This window comes from Hirundo rustica, chromosome 4, assembly GCF_015227805.2.
Source record: "Hirundo rustica isolate bHirRus1 chromosome 4, bHirRus1.pri.v3, whole genome shotgun sequence".
Lineage (NCBI taxonomy): Eukaryota > Metazoa > Chordata > Aves > Passeriformes > Hirundinidae > Hirundo > Hirundo rustica.
The window spans coordinates 28,637,185-28,654,445 of NC_053453.1; the positions used below are offsets into that span (position 1 = coordinate 28,637,185).

At 38.1% G+C, this 17,261-nt stretch overlaps 1 protein-coding gene across 37 annotated transcripts in view; it reads left to right on the forward strand.

Annotated features, from left to right (window-relative positions):
- Nucleotides 1-17,261, forward strand: part of NRCAM (neuronal cell adhesion molecule) — a 147,463-nt gene that overhangs the window by 40,975 nt on the left and 89,227 nt on the right. For 34 of the 37 annotated variants that reach the window (XM_040061070.2, XM_040061072.2, XM_040061073.2 and 31 more), the window contains exon 2: nucleotides 5,480-5,575. The exons of 2 other annotated variants lie outside the window; for them this stretch is intronic. The gene's annotated coding sequence lies outside the window, so the exon portion shown is untranslated. Of the gene's footprint in view, nucleotides 1-5,479; nucleotides 5,576-16,970; nucleotides 17,046-17,261 lie in introns of those variants that run through there. One more of the 37 variants, XM_040061051.1, reaches the window with a different exon arrangement.

Genomic DNA, 17,261 nt, shown 5'->3' on the forward strand with positions numbered 1-17,261 from the left:
AGGATACTCTGGTACTGTTTTGGCAAGTTTAAGTGTTAAGGTGGATGCCGTCATTACTGAACCTCACTGGCATTCTGCTTTGAAGTACATTATGTCAAGCTCTTGCTTTTGTGAGGAAAAACATTGTTGTAAGAAGCCTTGAAAATGGAATAGGTTTCAAAAGGACCAGATGAAGTTATTGTTCTGAACTGACTTTGGTGCTAATAGAGACTGACAGAATTGATCCTGCTACTGCTGCCTATAAAAAGGTGCAAATCCCTTAAAGTTAGAAATATTTTAACTGGACTTAAAAAACCGAAACAAATGAACAAAAAGCCAAAACAAACAACCCCCCTCAAACAAACAAAAAATAAAAATCAAACAAAATCAAAGCAAAACCAAAAAAGTCAATCAAACAAGCAAAAAACCTTCAAACCAACCACCCAACCAAAACCAACCACAACAACCACACACACACAAAAAAAACAAAAACAAAAAAACCCCAACCACAAACAAAAACAGGAGAAAAACCTGGATTTGTAATGGAACAAATGAGAAAGTTTTAAATACAGTTTCTTTCTTTAGGAGTTGAAAAAAATGTTAGTTTTCTGTACCAGTGTTGCTTCAAGGTAGTTCCTTGGAAAGGAAGGTGGTTGGGAGGCTCATATGGTGTATGAAATCAGCGTCTTTAGGACTGCAGGCAAGCACATTTGATTCCTTAAAATGTTTTCCTTTATTTCTCATTACATTTTAAATTTCTTCCTTACACTGGAATATCACCACAGAGATTGTAATTTTTGCAGAGATCTGTCACGCTGGTTTTTCTGAATTTTTTAAAGCCTTTTGATTGTTCGTAAGATGGAGTCAGACTTTTTAGCTTCTGTTACAATATTAGGAGCAGTTTTTGCCTTTTCTCACACATGTAACATAAACAAATCCTTTGTTTTTCATTCTCTGTCCTTTGTTTGCATATTTCTAACCTGAAAACAATTGTAACTGACAGTTGGTCTGGCCATTCGGCTGGGAGGTGATAACTCCAGAAGCCAATCCACAGCCAGACCCACAAATGTATAAAAAGTAAGAAATAAACAGGCAGAAGGGCTCTCGGCCTTGGCTCTGCCTTGGGCTCTCTCAGAAGAACATCTCTGTCCTGCAAATCTCTCGTCTTCGTGTGGTTGCTTTGCTTGTCGTGATCACAGAGATCTGTCTCTTAAACATGCTCTTGGAGATAGGGAATTGTCCCACTGGCAAGTTGTCAAGTAGAATAACTGTAAAGGAGAAATGAAACTATATCTCTAAATAAATAGGCAAGTCACAGGTAACTGCTTGGAAGGAAATTGTGAATAATATAAGACCTGGATAAAAATCTTAATGTTGATTGCAGTTTTTTATGTACTACATATAATGAAAAAGCATACATACATACATATATATATAGTTGTTTAAATTTTTAAATTACTCTTAAAAACCGAACAAATGGGAAAAATGCCTAAATAGCGTGAGCGTAATTTTATTAAAAGGTTCATGCAGCTAAGCAGATTTAGCTCTGCTTTTCTATAAATACAGGGAAATGTTTAACCCCTATTGTATGGCCACAAAGCCTGTGCTGATCACACAGAAGCTTGGGAGGGCCGAGGACAAAGCGACGGGCGGCTGGAAACGGCCCCTCTTGTATGTGCCCCTGCACACAGGCCAGCAACAGCAGGGCTTAGCACCAGAGTTTCGTCAAGTTTGCAACTTGAAGGGGAGTGTGGTACAAATTCTTACCATTTACGAACAGGAAGAAAGGAAAGAGTAACCCACCAACAAAGGAAGAGGACCAAGACAGCTGTATAGCTACATACACACGGTAATGGCTGAGTTGCCTTTTCTAGTACTCTCAGTCACTCAAATAGCTGATATTTATGTATTAGTTTAATTTATTGGAATAAAGTGTTGTGGAAAAATTCAGGTTATAACTTTGAACAGGAGAATAAACCTATGCTATGTAACTTACTGGGAACATTCAACTTTGATTAATAGTCTAGGAATTGAAAAAATGAGGTTATAATTTGTATCCATGAAGGAAGGGCATGACTTTGCAACATATTAAAGATCAGATGAAGTCTGTGTTCTCTCTTGGTTAGAATGATATGCAAAAAATTTGGGCATTATTCTTATGGATGTTAATGTAATCTAGGCTGGACTACCCACTCTAGGAACTGTCTTCATGAGGGTGTGTATCAGAAATGAAAATAACAAAAAACTACTTTTGTTGTATTTCCAGTATATTTTTTTCCATTATTACTTTGGCAGAATCATCTGGGGTTGGTCACACCCTGAAACAAGATAGATATGACAGCAAGATGGATCACTGCCCTCATCAACCAACCAGGGTGGTTTCTCCTTTTCTGAGAGCTCCTCATTAATCCTTAGCTCTGAAAGAAGAAATTACACAAGGCTGAACAATGGAGCTCTGCAGTACTAGATTGCATAAAACTGTGCTTAAATGCATTAAATATCACAAAGCAAATATTTTATATTAAAGAACTTTGCACAGTATTTTAAAGTAAACAGAAACTGAATTATATATATGTGTATATAGGTACATTATTAATTTTATGTGAAAGCGGCATATTGTCTCTATTGCTTTTTAAGGTTACATTAAAAATATTAAAGTGTCTTGACATTTTAAAGAATATTTTGGAGTACATTTTATGTTAAACCATTTAGTCAATCAGATTATGAAATAAAAAATGGATATTTTGGATTTTTCACATTTGAGCTTTTTACATAGTTACCCATTGGAATCCATGTATTTCTTTTTCTAAATTTAGCTTCCCTGAAACATATCAACAGTTTTACAAGAGAAGCAACAATACTATGTAAATTATAGTTATTTCATGAACATCTGAACAAATAAGTATGCAGTAAGCATAATGTCAGGTGCAGAAAATTAAAAAGTGTGCTTTACGTTTCCACGATATTTTAGTGACAAAGCACATTATATGACCCCAAATATCTCATAAATTTTAAAACACATTTCATCTAATCTAGGGACTTGTTTTAGAACCATCATTTTTACCCTCCTCCTTGATTTTTATTTCCGACTTGTTTTTCCCCTTCTTTTAGTGAATCCTAGAAGTCTGGAAAAGACTACCCATGGTGTCAACAGAGCTGTGGTTTTCTGCTGTGTATCAGGTCTTATACAAGTCATCCCTGGGTTTCAGAACATGCCTAGCTTTTAAACAATGCCCTTGAGGCTACAGATGTTCTTAAGCGGCAAAAACAAGAAGACAGGGACAAATACCTGTCATCAAGGCAGGCTGGTTGGCAAGGGCTGGGCTACATCTTCATTTTAATGCTTTAGAAAATGAGTCTCTTATAAAAGAAGGCTGACCATAATCTGCGTGTGGTTTGGGCGCTGTGGTGTTCCTGCAGCCCTGATAAGTAGCTGGTGTCTTTTAGTTCAGAGAACCTGGGATAGTGGGAGCTGTGTTGCAGCCCATCAAAGTCATAATATTACAGGCTAATAGTGTAAATCCTGGGGTCTGCTCCAGTGGGTCCCACAGAGGCAGGCAGAGGCTGCAAATGAAGATGCAGTGCCTGGAACACGAGGACTGCAGGGCTGGCAAGAGTGGAGAATCAAAACTTAAGGCAGTCTTACCCATGCTGTTGTTTGGAAGGATTCTTCAGGCTGGAACGTTCCCTAAAGAACATTCAGGTTTTGTCTTGGAGACAGTGTGCTGGGGGACTGAACCAGCCAGGAAACAGCGTGAGTGGCAAGGTGGATGTAGCAGTACCACGGTGTCATGGGATCTATGTGATCACTGTCAGGCTGTGCTGTGGTCAGTTAGGAGCTGCACGTGTGTAGCACAGCTGAATGCAAGTTCTGTGTTGACTTTGGCTCATCCAGGTCCTGCTGGTTTGCAGGCAGCTTTTCCAACAGAATATGGAGGTGGGGAGTTGGAAGTGATTTGAGTGCCTGAATAAAGATTAGGGCAATGAAGTGAATCTCCTAAAAGAATTTCACCATAGTGAAATAAATTATACACATATGTCAAAACTCCTGATGTTACAAAGATAATGTATTGTTTCTGATGTTTTATTATGTAAGAGCAGCAACTTGTTTTGGAGGAACATGGTAAAAAATTTATGAGAAGTGTTGCTTCTTACTGAAAGAAATAGCTACAAGAGAGTTCTAGTCACCAATTAAGGTTTGGCCAACTGGCAGGCCAATCTAACAATAAAAAGTCTTTTAAAAGTATATGGAAAGAAATTGTATGATTGAATTATCAATTTGATGAGAAATTAAACTGATCTTCCTGTATCACCATTGTAAGCTGGGATGTTGCAGTCTCTCCTGGTTTACTTCACAAAACAGCATCACTCTGCAGTTAAGACTAAACAAGGAACTTTAATTACTTTCCTACAAATAGAATGTATATATTTTTATGTATGGGACACAAAATAACAGGTGCTGTAGTGATGGTAATTTGCTGCAGTTCATCACCAGTACACTGAAATAAGGACTGCATATTGTGGCAAGCATAACTGGGTTTGCTGATAAGCAAACCGTTAAAGCTGAAAGACTGTAAGGGGAGTCCTCAGGTTTTTGAAGCTCACTTTCAAAATTCCTGGTCCTTCTTGAGCCTTGCTTATTTGAAACTCCTCATGTGCACTACCATGGAAAGATAGGCAACTTGTTCTCAACAAAACATTAAATGTGTTTAAAATAGGTTAAAGTAACAAAAACTAAGAGATGAGAGGAACTTGTTGCAGAATTCTTGTCAGTAAATGAAGAAGGTAGCAGCTGAATTCAAAACAAACCTCTCCTGCTGTGTTTTTGGTGCTTTTAAACTGGGGGAGGAGGGGAACAGGGATGTTAGTCCCATCCTTCCACTGGAATTTAGGATATTCTCCTAGGAAGTGGGAGTTAAATTAAAAATTTCCCTTAAGTCACAGCCCTGTCTTTCAGGGCAAGTACTGTCTGTGACCAAACATTTTCTTGCAACAGAGGCCTGCTGTCAGCTGCTACCACCTCTTCCAGTGGATGTCTTTAGAGTTTTGGACACCTGTAGCACAAAGAGCACTAAGTGTTTAGTCCTGAGGTACCTAGTGTGCTTTAAGCTGGGTTATTGAACACTGGGAAGAAGTTCTTAGGCTTCCTGATTGCCTTGCTCAAGCTTTGTGCAGCACTGACTGGTTATCCCTAATGGTGCAGTGAATCTGGATAAACTATGGTTGCTCTAGTTTGATCTGATGTAAGTGGCTATTTTAGAGAGCTAAATGCAAAACACAACTTTGAAACCTAGGGAGCTGCTTTTCTTTCAAATGCTTCTTGTTTTCCTTTGGCCCAACATATATTAATTAGTTACTATTAAAATATCATTTACTTTGACTTAATTAAATTTAGTATTGCGGCCTTAGCAAGGCATATATGAAGTATTTGTTCTAATTTAAGAATGAATGTAATTATTTGCCTCTATAAATATTTCAGGTTGTGTGTTATTTTTTTCAGGCAAGGCAGTAACATAAATACCTGTCATACAGGAGATAAGAAAAGGAGGAAAAGTAATGAGAGAGACCAACTTTCTCAGAAGTTATTTGTACAAAGGTGAGATAAATTTTCCTTCTAAATTTTATTTTCCCTTGCTAAGTGGGGAAAAAAGTTCAAACTACTGGCATTGATTTTCTATCTCTCAAGTTTCTGTCTTTGAATTCAGCTTCTATTATGTATTATCCAGGATAGTCATATAACATGTTATATGATTATTTTTTTTTTTTAAATTTCAACTCAGATTTTAACTGAAGGTCATATCAAAGTGTGTTAACTAGAAAAGCAGCTAAAAATATTTCATAGCTTAACATAAATGCAGATAGCCTGAATCATCTCTGATGTTCTTCTTTAGTGGAGAAAACAGGTGTTGGGGAAAGTCAACTAGTGAATCACTGAGTCTGGAAAAATGGACTTAGAGAGAACATGAAATATTATGCAAAAAAATTGGAAGTTTTTTCTTCTAACATAGACCACAGATTTAGTGATGGGAACATTCTGAAATCTGAAGGTCCTAACAGCTTTTCCCAATCCCCCATGAAAACCTCCCTGCTCTTGTGTTTGCATTGCAAACTAGTTTAGTACCTGCATTTTTTAAAACAAAAAATCTTATTTGGTGGTCTTGAATGTGGTGGTATATGTAGTTAAGTGGAACAGAACTTCTATATATTTTACAGTATGTAGGCGTGGATGGTTGTAAAGCATTTTATCCCTCATTTATGTGGCCAAGCAGACAGAGCATCTGAAAGCATCAGTCACATATTTAAAACAGAGAAGGGAAGAGACGGTCACTGAAGCATTTTGACTTCTGAATTACTTGCTGGCAGTGTTACTGAAAGTAACATTTACTGCATCTCTCCCTGCAATGAAGATATTTTGTTTGCTTGGTTGTTTTTTGCGTCTTCTGAAATCATTCTTGTGTTAGTCACTCAGGAGTTAAATGCATCATTGGATAAAGAGAACTGTTACTGTAAGGTTTTTAAACTAGACTGCTCTGAAAAAAAAAAAAAAAAAGACCATTGAAGACTCTGAAAGGCTTTTTGCATGGTAAACAAGTTAAGGAAGCTCTGTAGTTCTTTGGCTTCGCTACTGGCTGCTCTCACTCACCAGGATCCTGGCACCCTGTCACTGTGCCTTCATCGCCTCCATTGCTCCAGTTCTCCTGTCAGGGAATGCCACCATACAATACATCCCCTGGGGCTAATTGGATGAGTGACAACCAGCCAGCTCCAAAGTGACAAGTGTTTGAATGCCTAATTGGGTCAGTGCACAGGTGCCTGCTCTTCATGAATGAGATGTTCTAGCTTTTCTCTGTGACGTTCTCTTGGTTCCTCTTATTTTTCCTACAGTTGTGAAACAAAACCGTCAATACTTTGATGTGAGAGAAGAGGGTTTATCACAGGAGAGGGATGATTTCCCATTACCCTCCTTTGGTTAAACTAGCTTTACTGCTTGAGTACTTGCTGGAGGAGACGCACAGAAATTCATTAAAGTGATGGAAGTTTGCTGATACAAATGGACATTTCAACAGACAATAAGGCAAATTATTTGGCTGGTGAAAACAAATACATTGCCTTAATCTCTGTGTTAGGTGGTTCCCATACTGTTTAGGGCTACAGGCAATGGGCATCAGAAAAAGCATGGGAGAGAAAAAGATCTTCTTTTCTTGTATCTGCACAGTGAAGCTTTTCCTAAGTCAAGTAAACAACTTGCCTTCGTATACTGAAGTCAAACACAGCAACTGTTTTGTCTTATTAAAGGCTTGGTGTGTGCATAGAAAACCACTGACATTTAGCCCATAGTCTATATTGATGGATAGATGAATTTGCCTTCCTTTTGTCTCTTCCACAAAGAACCATAGGATACCTGGTTAGAAAGGGTGTCTGGTGATTGTCTAATAAAGCAGCTTGCTGCTTGGGCAGCTGTTGTGCAACCATAGAGTAGAAAAGGGCTTTCCTTTGTTTAGGTGGAATTTAATCTGTTTTAGTTTTTGCCTATTGCCTTTTACCCTGTTGCTGGGCACCACACAGAAGTATTTACCCTTATCACCCTGAGGTATTTATACACATTGGTAAGATCGCTTGGAGCCTTCTCCAGGCTGGAATCTCAGTGCTTTCAGGCTCACCATGTCAGATGCTCCAGTCCCATAATCATCTTGGCAGTCCTACACTGGACTGAATTCTGGAATGCTTATGTTTGCTTGTACTGGGCAGCCCATGAGTGGACACAACCCTTCAGGCATGTCTCAGCATTGCTGAGTGGACTGGAATGATCTTGACCAGCTGACAACATATTTTCCTAATGCAGCACAAGACGCTTTTGGCCTTCCCTGCTGCAAGGCTACACTGCTGGCTTATCATCTTGCTTGGTGCCCATGAGGACTCCCAGGTGTTTTATCTCACTGTCCATTTCTGTAGTCTGTGCTTTATCAGTTTGTCTATGGGGAATTCATCTGCTGCTCTCCTGTCACTCATTGAGTGATGTTAGCTGGTCTGTTCTGCCCAGAGTGTCTCAGTCCCAGCAGGTGCTCCTGGCAGGGTGGCTCCAGGATATCAGTCTCCCCAGTTCAAGGTTTGTTTAAAACAAAATTCTCACTTTTGCTTTGGCTGACTTGAATGTGTATTTCTAAAATAATGCTTTTTCATTGGTGTATATTTAAAAGTGTGAAGAGAGTTATTTAAACATAGTCAAGTTTGAAAATATTCTAAGTGGTGTGAAGTCAGCTAGGTAGCTACTGTCAACACTGTTTGTACAGCAACTGTTTATGTTCCTCACTGTCCTTACTAATAAAAACCTGCTGATGGAAGTGGAAAATAAGGAGAAGAATGGTGTCTCACAGATGATTAAGATAAACAGACTGAAGAGAGGGTACTTTTAATTGGTAGGAGTCAGAGGAATTGTTTATAATAACAGAAGTAGAATTTTTCGACTTCACATTATTCCTCATAAAATTTTATTGTGAAAAATGCCCTCATTCTAACAAGGCTGGCATATAATCTAGGTAAATTTAGGAAACTTGATAAGAGAAATTGCCTGGAAAAGAGAAGCATATTTTAATAATCTGTAGTTTCCCAACATCAGCAAAGAAAGGATGAAGAGAGTTTCTTATTCAAGAATCAAAATGTAAGCATTTTACAGGACAGAAATTATCTCTAGAAATCAGAGATGTTTTTAATAGATTGGAAAATGGAAGGCTCTAGAAAGACAGCTCTTCTGTTTTCATTTGTGGTGGAAGGACATCAATTTATTTATGATTTGAAAAAATACCTTACAAAGCTTTCATTTATTGATAATAAACTGATGTGTTTCATAAATGTGTTTACAGCTAAAAAGAGTTTAAAGAAAAGTAGCTGTAACTAATTTAGGGATCACAGCCACTGTAGTTCCATTGAAGCCTGCCCAAATGTAGTAAGTATATAGTGTCTAGGATAATTTTAGTGTTCGTACGAAACATTAGGTTTTGTCCAGCTTTGTTTTATTTTTCTTACTTCATAATCTCTGATTTCCTCATATGTAGATTAAATGGACCTCTTTAATAACTTATTCCTGTTTTAGATGTCTTCCTATATGTTTTTCAAATATGTTCAAAAAGGACAGCATGTAAGGAAAATACATAATCCTGAGTTTCTCAGCTATTGATGTATGCTCATCTTACAAGAACTTTGGGTGATGACTTGTGTAGGATAAAAGTGATACTCCTACATCATTGCAGATCTGAGTCTGTTCCTGTGGTAACTGTGCATGCAACCACTGATGCCATAAATAAACATTTTATAACTTTTTTTTTTTTTAACATAATGTTAAAAGGGGAAGGATGGTAAAGAAAAGAAACATTAAACCAAGTTTTATTAGTTTGAAACTCTGCGGATCATTAACAGCAGCAATTAAAAGCATTTTAAATTTTATTAAGTCCATTACATGCTTCTAAATGTACAATCAAACATTTCCTGAGTGTGTCACTAGTTAGAAAGAGAACCAAAAGCAAGTTGCAAGTTTTCCAAGTTGACAATGCTCCCTGTAGCTGATTCTAGTTTAATTACAGAATAACTACTAGATTACATCTAGTTCTTTCTTAGTTAATACTTCAATAGCTTGGGCATATCTTTGTATATGTATATTGTATATTATAAAGAAGCATAGGAGTAAAATATAGGAGAGGTATTGAAACAGTAAAGTTTATAAATCTGACACAATTTTTAAGCTTCAGTGGGAGAATTTCTTTTTATGTAAGTGCATATAAATTTTACTTGTGACTTAAGTTCTCCTGAAGTTTGGAAGACAGTAAGGTTTACATAGTTTTGTCAATAACCTTTCCCCCCCATAAAATAATATTGCTTCAGGTAAAGCTTACATGTAACTTACACACATGCATTTACTTATTGCAGCTAGTCTGTAAGGCGGATATATAACCTGATCTTTAAAGATTCGTCAAGCTATATAATTAGCAGAAAAATACAATACGTTTTTGACGTCTTCTGGTAAAACTGGAAGTCAACCAGTACAGCTTCCTGTTCAAAGCAAGGAAAACTGTAGTCAGAGCAGATTTTTCAGGGTTTTGCCCCATTCAAAAATCTCCAGTGGTGGAGGTTCTATAGTCTCCTTGGGCAATACAGTATGTCCGTACCAGCTCTACTTGGGAAATTTCTTATTTAAGTCTGATTGAACTTTTCTTTGCTGTCGTTTATTACTAGTGCATCTTGGCTTTATGTGGTACACCTTGAAGTCCATTTGTGTATTTTCTGACATCCCCTTTCTTCTGTGTCTTTAGGGATTGGTACTAGGGATATACAAAAACCTGAGCACCATGCTGACTCAGTACTTTTTAAAATTCTTAGATACTGTTGCATTTTACTTACTTGCCTTACATCTAAGTTTACTAAATATTTTTTGGAGTATGTTAACATGAGAAATGGGCAATAAAATATGGTCCTGAAAGAGAGCTGCAGCATGGTGCCAAGCCTTTCTGTACAGAAAGTTATAGAAGAGTTAGTAAATATAATCAGCGTACATATCATTATGGGATAATCTGGATAGATAGATTTATGCATCAGAAAAATGTAATGAAGGCAGCAAATGTTGTACATTTTAATATCTGGAGGGTTTCAGCCTTTGCTGAAGGCTGATGTCGTTTTGCAGAGGAGTCAAAATAACCCTTTAATTATCTGAGTATTTTTCTAGTGTTTTGCAGCAGGACTGTATTACGTCTAAATGTATGTGAATATTTAAATGACTGATACACTGTAGCTCTTCATTTTAATTTTGTACTATTTCTATCAAGGAATTAATATTCCTGAAGTGTTAAGACGGAGTCATTGTGTATTATTGGTTTAGCTACATGTTCATCACTGTTATCAGTGTTACAGGTTGGTAGTGCATGGAGAGGTATCTGGAATATGTGGATTTATTTCTAAAAATGTAATATGCTAGCAAATCTAGATCTGTGTTTTATATAGACTAAATAAAGGGCAAGTAGTGTCTTGTAACTAACTTCTCCCTTCTCTTAATTTCCCAGTAAATATCTGTGTCAGTTATTTCTCCCTTATCAGAACCCTACAGTAGCACCAGGGGAAGGCACGGAATGAATAGGAAGTAATTTACTGCTGAAAATAATAGTAATTGCTCCGCTGAATGGGCTTTAATCATGATTTCGCTGCAGTCTTCAAATTCTGAACTGTGTTTTGTTATCTGTCTCTAGGAAAAAAATACCAGTCCCTTCACTGGGATAGGAATTGCTTATGGTTTCAGAGCCTCAGTTTCTTCTGAGTAAATTGAAACTTAGCCTTCTGAAACTTGCAGAATTGTTCAGAGAAGCCAGATAGAAGCTGCATTTATTCTTTAGGCACTGCACTGCTCCCAACATGACACTGTGTGTATGTCACCCAGAATTAATTCCTCAGTGACCCCTGTTGTCTTCAGAGCAGGAGGAGGCTGGTGCCTGACATCAGGACAGTTTTCCATGAGGGGCTTTGCTTCTTCAGTGCAGAAATTTGGCCTATTCGCAATTCAGAGGCCCAGCAGAGACAGAGAAGAAGCACCTCTAGTATCTCTGGCTTGTGGGCAGAGGGAGCGCTGTTGGTGCGCTCCAAATATACATCACATGTGCTTCTGCAAGCAGGTCAGACCAAGCTTATAATAACAATTTAGCTTCCCTACAATTCTTAAAGCTTATTTTTAATTAAAAATGAAATAATGCCATTAAAGTTAATCCTTCATGATAATGCATTCCAAAACCATTAGCAGGCCTGAGTATCTAGTGTGTACAAGTCGTGATTTTTCTGAATTGAAAATTTAAAGAATATTCACTAAAATATTAATAATAAAATGTGTCATGAGTGATTTACGGCCTGTAGTCTAGCATAAAACTTTTTTTCTTTTTTTGTAGAGGACTTGTTTCCAAGCAAAAAACCCCAAATGGATTATTCATTCTGTGCTAGGTATCTAGTATTATTGCATCTCAGTGTCACCTCAGTTTACATTTTCCTAACAGATAACAGAATTTCCAGAACTGCATGAGTTATATAGTTTACAGTATTGTGAGATGAATTCAGCACTTTCAGTATTTTTGCTGAAGTTATTTGGTGTTTTCTTTTAAAATGTCTCTAAAATAGATGATTGTGGTTTAACCTCCATATTTTCTATCTTATGAGAATTTTGACTCTTTTTGTTTCATTATTATCATAGGTTAGCACAATTTTGTGTTCTAGTTACAGAAAAATGTGAAATGTTTTTCCCTGCCATGACCGTAGAGTGGTTCTGCGGGGGGGAGGACAGGGACCTATCAAGAAGCTGGCCGGGATATTGGCAGCTAGTTTGACTAATGGGAAATGTTGATGCGACTTTGGAGGGGACATTTAATCTGCTGCAGTTGAGTCTCTCGCTCGCTTTGGAATCAGCCATGAGGTAACATCGGAGGCTGCAGGCTGGCCCGGGTCAGGCCCTGCTGCCCCTCTGGGCGGCCGGGCTGGGCTCAGCCGGGCCTCTGAGGGCCGCTGCCCGCACAGGGAGGGCCTGGGCCGGCTGAGCCCCTTTCCCCTGCTGCTGGCAGAGAAGAGCGGCGGCTGCAGTTCGGCAGTGCAAGCCCAAGCCACATGCTTGGACCGCGGCAGAAGGGGCCAAGACATGGCCCAGCTTAATCGCTGCTGGCAGCAGAGAAAGAAAGCCTGCATCTCCATAACAACTTTAAGCTGAGCCGGCCTGGATGAGACAGAGGGGTGGAAAAATGACATTTACCAGCTTCCTCCATCAGCACAGCTTTGTATTTTCTTCCGCCTCATGCAGCCCTGCGCTTGCGCGTAGCCCTTGCAGGCCCAGGTGGATTTAACCCTTTCCTAGCAACATAGAGCATTTAAAGTACAACTCTTCCTTGAGAGAAAGAAAGAAAACAGAGGGTATGTAGAACAGACACTGAATAAAGTCAGTTAGATTCGAAGTGAAAGAACTAATAATATTGGAATAGGAATGAAGAAGTGGACATTTTTAACTGGACTTCTCTGAAGTAAAATATAGAGAAATGGACTGTTCCTTGTAGCAACTTAGTGTTGTTGGGGAGAATGCCAATTCTAATAAAAATTGAGGACTGATGTAATTAAAATTTATTTGAGAACTTTAAAGCCCCTAGTCCTGGGTTAAAAGGAGGTCTCAGCCTTTGAGAAAAAAATTATTTTAGACTAGAAGAAGTATTCATAAATAGTACCCCAGATACACTAAGAAGCTTTGCTGATAGAACATCACAGTCTGTGAAAACTCCGGGTGGCAGCAGATGTGTGACATTGGGAGCACTGGACTATTTTGTCTTGTGGCAAACGTCTTCATGAAAAAATCTTAGAGAGACTCTTCTCCTAAAGTAATGAGTGATTATGTCTAAATAATGAAACTGACTGAAAATCACAAGTTGTGTCTTTCTATGTTATTTAATACGAAAGTTAATAGTTTGTAAGGAGAGAGAAGTGTGTTTTAAAGTGTCATTCTGTTTTAATTTAGGTTTTCTTTTTCTCAACTTATTTTTCATTCTTTTAGTGTGTGTCAATAAAACTATTTTTGTTCATTTTTAAGCTTAAGCCTGCTTTGTTTTTTTTTCTCCTAATCTCTCCCTCCCACAGAAGAAGAATAAGTACGAAACCCCTTACAATTATGCACAGTTATTTATTTTGAGAAGCGCTGAATGTGAGACTCTAGAATTGCTTCAGTTACCAAAAGGAAAATATTTTACTAACTTCATGTTCTTCTCTACTGTATTTCTTATGTTTTGTCATTTGAACCTTGCTGACATGAAATGTATGGTACATAGTCAATTTGGAAGACCTGCCAAGAATGGAAGAACTGTTTAAGGGAGCTGAATAACTGCAGATGTTTAAATTTCTAAGAAACATTTTCAGACAGGAAACATTTTAGTTGTATTGCCGATGTAGTTAGACACTAATGTTCTCAAAGTATTGTTCCAGTGGAATGCCAGATTCCACAAAGAATGGTGAGAGGTTCTACTTCCTGTGTATGGCTGTATTTAGCTCATTAAATTTCATCCAGTCAAATATTGATTTTTATGAGTGAAGGGCAACTCTGCCCCCTCACTGACTGTGGAAAGATGAATTACAGGCTGTTCCCTTGGAGTCTCTCAAAGCTGATCTATGCCTTGGAAGTTTTGTTGGCAATTTACTGGGCAATTAAATTCCCAGGAAGTACTTCAAAGGAAAATGGATCTTTGGCTGGAAGGAGTGGATGTTTTCCAGCCAAAGAAAAGAGAAAAATATTGCAAGAAGATTTAAACCCTGTGGGTATATATTAAATAACCTACCACTAACTGTCAGGTCTTAGTACCAGCTCAAGTGTGTTCAAACAGGTTCCTCCAGTCCACACCACGTGAAATGGCAGCTCTCAGACCACAAAGGTTTGGAAGGTGTTGACTCCTTCACATCTAGAACATCAGACACCAGAAGGATGATTGATATGCTTCCACCCATTAATGTCTTTAAAATAGTTGTAAAGGTTATGAGGTAGAACCATATACTGAGTGATGGTGTTGAATAGCATAAAGCAGCCGTTCATCCACACAGTAATAGTTGCCTTGGACTGCTTGCAGAGCCCTGAAGAAACTGACAACTTCCGTTCATGCAAATTAAATGGATTAAGTTTCTTACCATATACTTCAACTTTTTTTCCCAATACTTCTCCATGTCTCATTGGTTCAGCTAGTGGAGTGTTTGCTGTTGAAAGACTAGACTGTAGTTTGTGGGTTTGGGGCCTTTGGGATCCTTTCCAGAACAATGAGGTAGTTCAGGAATGTGGAAAAGTGATATATTCATGAGTTATATTAGTTGATATAACATGATGCAAAGGCACAAAATACTCATGCAGCCTGCAGATACTAAAGTTGTTGTGAGATTTAATGGGAACTATAAAAGAGTTATTTTTTACATTAACATTTGAATCTTGTTTCTTTCCTTACACAGTTCTCACAATACGCTACCAGGTGTAAAATACAATTGAGATTCTCAACATTTTCACATGAATGTTGCTATCAGCTTTTAACTTAATTTATAAGTAAGCTTTTTAATCTGAAGGTTTTGTAAAACCATTTTGCAAACTACAGAAGTATCCTTTGTACAGGCAGTTGAAAATTAACACAAGTCAAGAAACGCTGATGGAGCATTTTTTTTACTCCTTTTTGGAATCGATGCAGAAAAGTGATGAATAGCTTATGCCTAAACTATAAAGAAACTGGATCCATGCCTATTTTTTTAAAAACCAAAGCTTTCTTTCCAAGGTGTTTTGATGCTTATTTGTTGGTTTCAAAGAATTAAGTTATGAAGAGGATTTGAGAGTTGATTCGTCATACTGCTGTTCCAAAAGTCATGCAGATAACCTGTATGAAGTTGCAGGAGGATTTGTCATTGATGCAAGGTAATTTTCATTGATGTAACTGTTTCACTTAAAGGTCCAAGAAGAAATCTTAGTTTATTCTTCTCACAAGCACCGTATAACACGATCTGCTCTTCAGCAAGTGAAACAGAGCAATCATAAAAACCAGGAACAGCTTCGACAAAACAGAAACTGATGTACCCTGTTAGAGGGCAGCCCTACACAAGATGATACCTGGAGTTTGACAGGCAGTGTACTTCTTATATACTCCTTATAGTTCTTCTTTGCTGTACTTCATACAAAAGCAGCTAGGTTTTCTTGAGTGCAAAGAGTCCCATCTTATGGAGTAATAGAAACTTCTGAGAGTCTCATGATTAGGGCCTTTTGCTAGCTTAAACATTATATGCTAAAGACTTACTATACGTTTCCTCGTACTGTGTAGCTATATGAGCACTAGAACTGGCTCCCTAGGAAGGTGATCACAGCACCAGCCTCTCAGAGTTCAAGGAGCATTTAAATAACACTTCCAGGCAAATTGTGGGATTCTTGGGACTGTCCTATGTAAGGCCAGGAGTTGGACTTTACGATCCTAATGGATCTCTTCCTACTCAGCATATTCTGTGATTCTGTGATTCTACCACACTAATGTGCAAAGTGTTGTTGCAATCTTTTTCCATATTCAAAGTCATTATATGTTTTTATCACTGCACAAAAGGTTTGCAGCTCTCTTTTCTGGTTCTCTGCTGATATAATAGTACTTTAAACTCAGGAGAAAGAATTTTAGAACATTAGTTTCTGTTGCCTAGGTAGATATTTCCTCACTGAGAGCTGTTTGAATACTATACAAAAAAGTGTCTTTTGTGTTCAGTATAATAGGGGACATAGATGCTCAAATCAGCAATGTGAATTACTCTTCTTAGGGTGTTCAGTGCTTGAAAACCTGTGTCTGTTGTTTCTGAGTTTGGTCCAAGGTGTTCAAGTAGGATCTTGTGTCTTGTATACAGTATTTCATCTTCTCAGCTTGTTCATTATCGAGTCATTACATATCCCTGAGTTCCATAGGGTCCAGTGTTGAATGACCTAACCAGTCAAGAACTAGGTTTTCTTCTTTGGAAAAGTACAAATAAACAAATATATGAACACTGAATTGCAGGTTGTAGCAGCAAGTGTTCCTGCACCCATGATTGTTCTTGCAGCTGCAGTAGCACATCTGATCTTGTAAAGGTTCAGCTCTTCTCCTATACCTGTTCAGTAGAGGGCTTTGCTGTAGGTCTTGCCTTCAGGAGAGCTTCAAGAAGAGGTATTATACAAGAAGTGAGCCTGTGAGAGAAAAGTTACAAACTACACAGGCTTAGGACCCAATCAGACTATAGGGCAATATGCTGTGTGTGCATTGTACCTTGACAGGTGTCAGCACTTATCTCTGTTCTGTGTGCAGTTTCCATCCTTGTCTGTTTGGTACAATGGCTTCCTGTGACATGTGTCTGTCAGTGGCTGCTCTGTGAAGCCCATGAGATATGATTGGCACAGCACCTTTGCTCTCAGGCACTCTAGCACCTTGCTTTATTCTCACAGATCTCAGGGAGGCTTGACCTGTACTCCACTCCTGAATTTAAATCACATTGGTTCCGCACACCTTCCATTTTGCCTCCAGGAGGAACCCATTTTGTACCAGGTGATGTAGCTTCTTTGTTACTTGTACTCATCCAGGTGATAACCTTATTTGTTTTGGATGCATTTTTGTCTAATTGAACTTAGCAGCAGAATTCCTATTGACAGTACATTAAGATATAATTCATTATCTTTGGGTGTCTGTGGTGAGGTTGCATTCCTAGTGGTATATGAGAACTGATGGAATTAGGGTCAGAATATTTAATTTACTTCTCTAGTT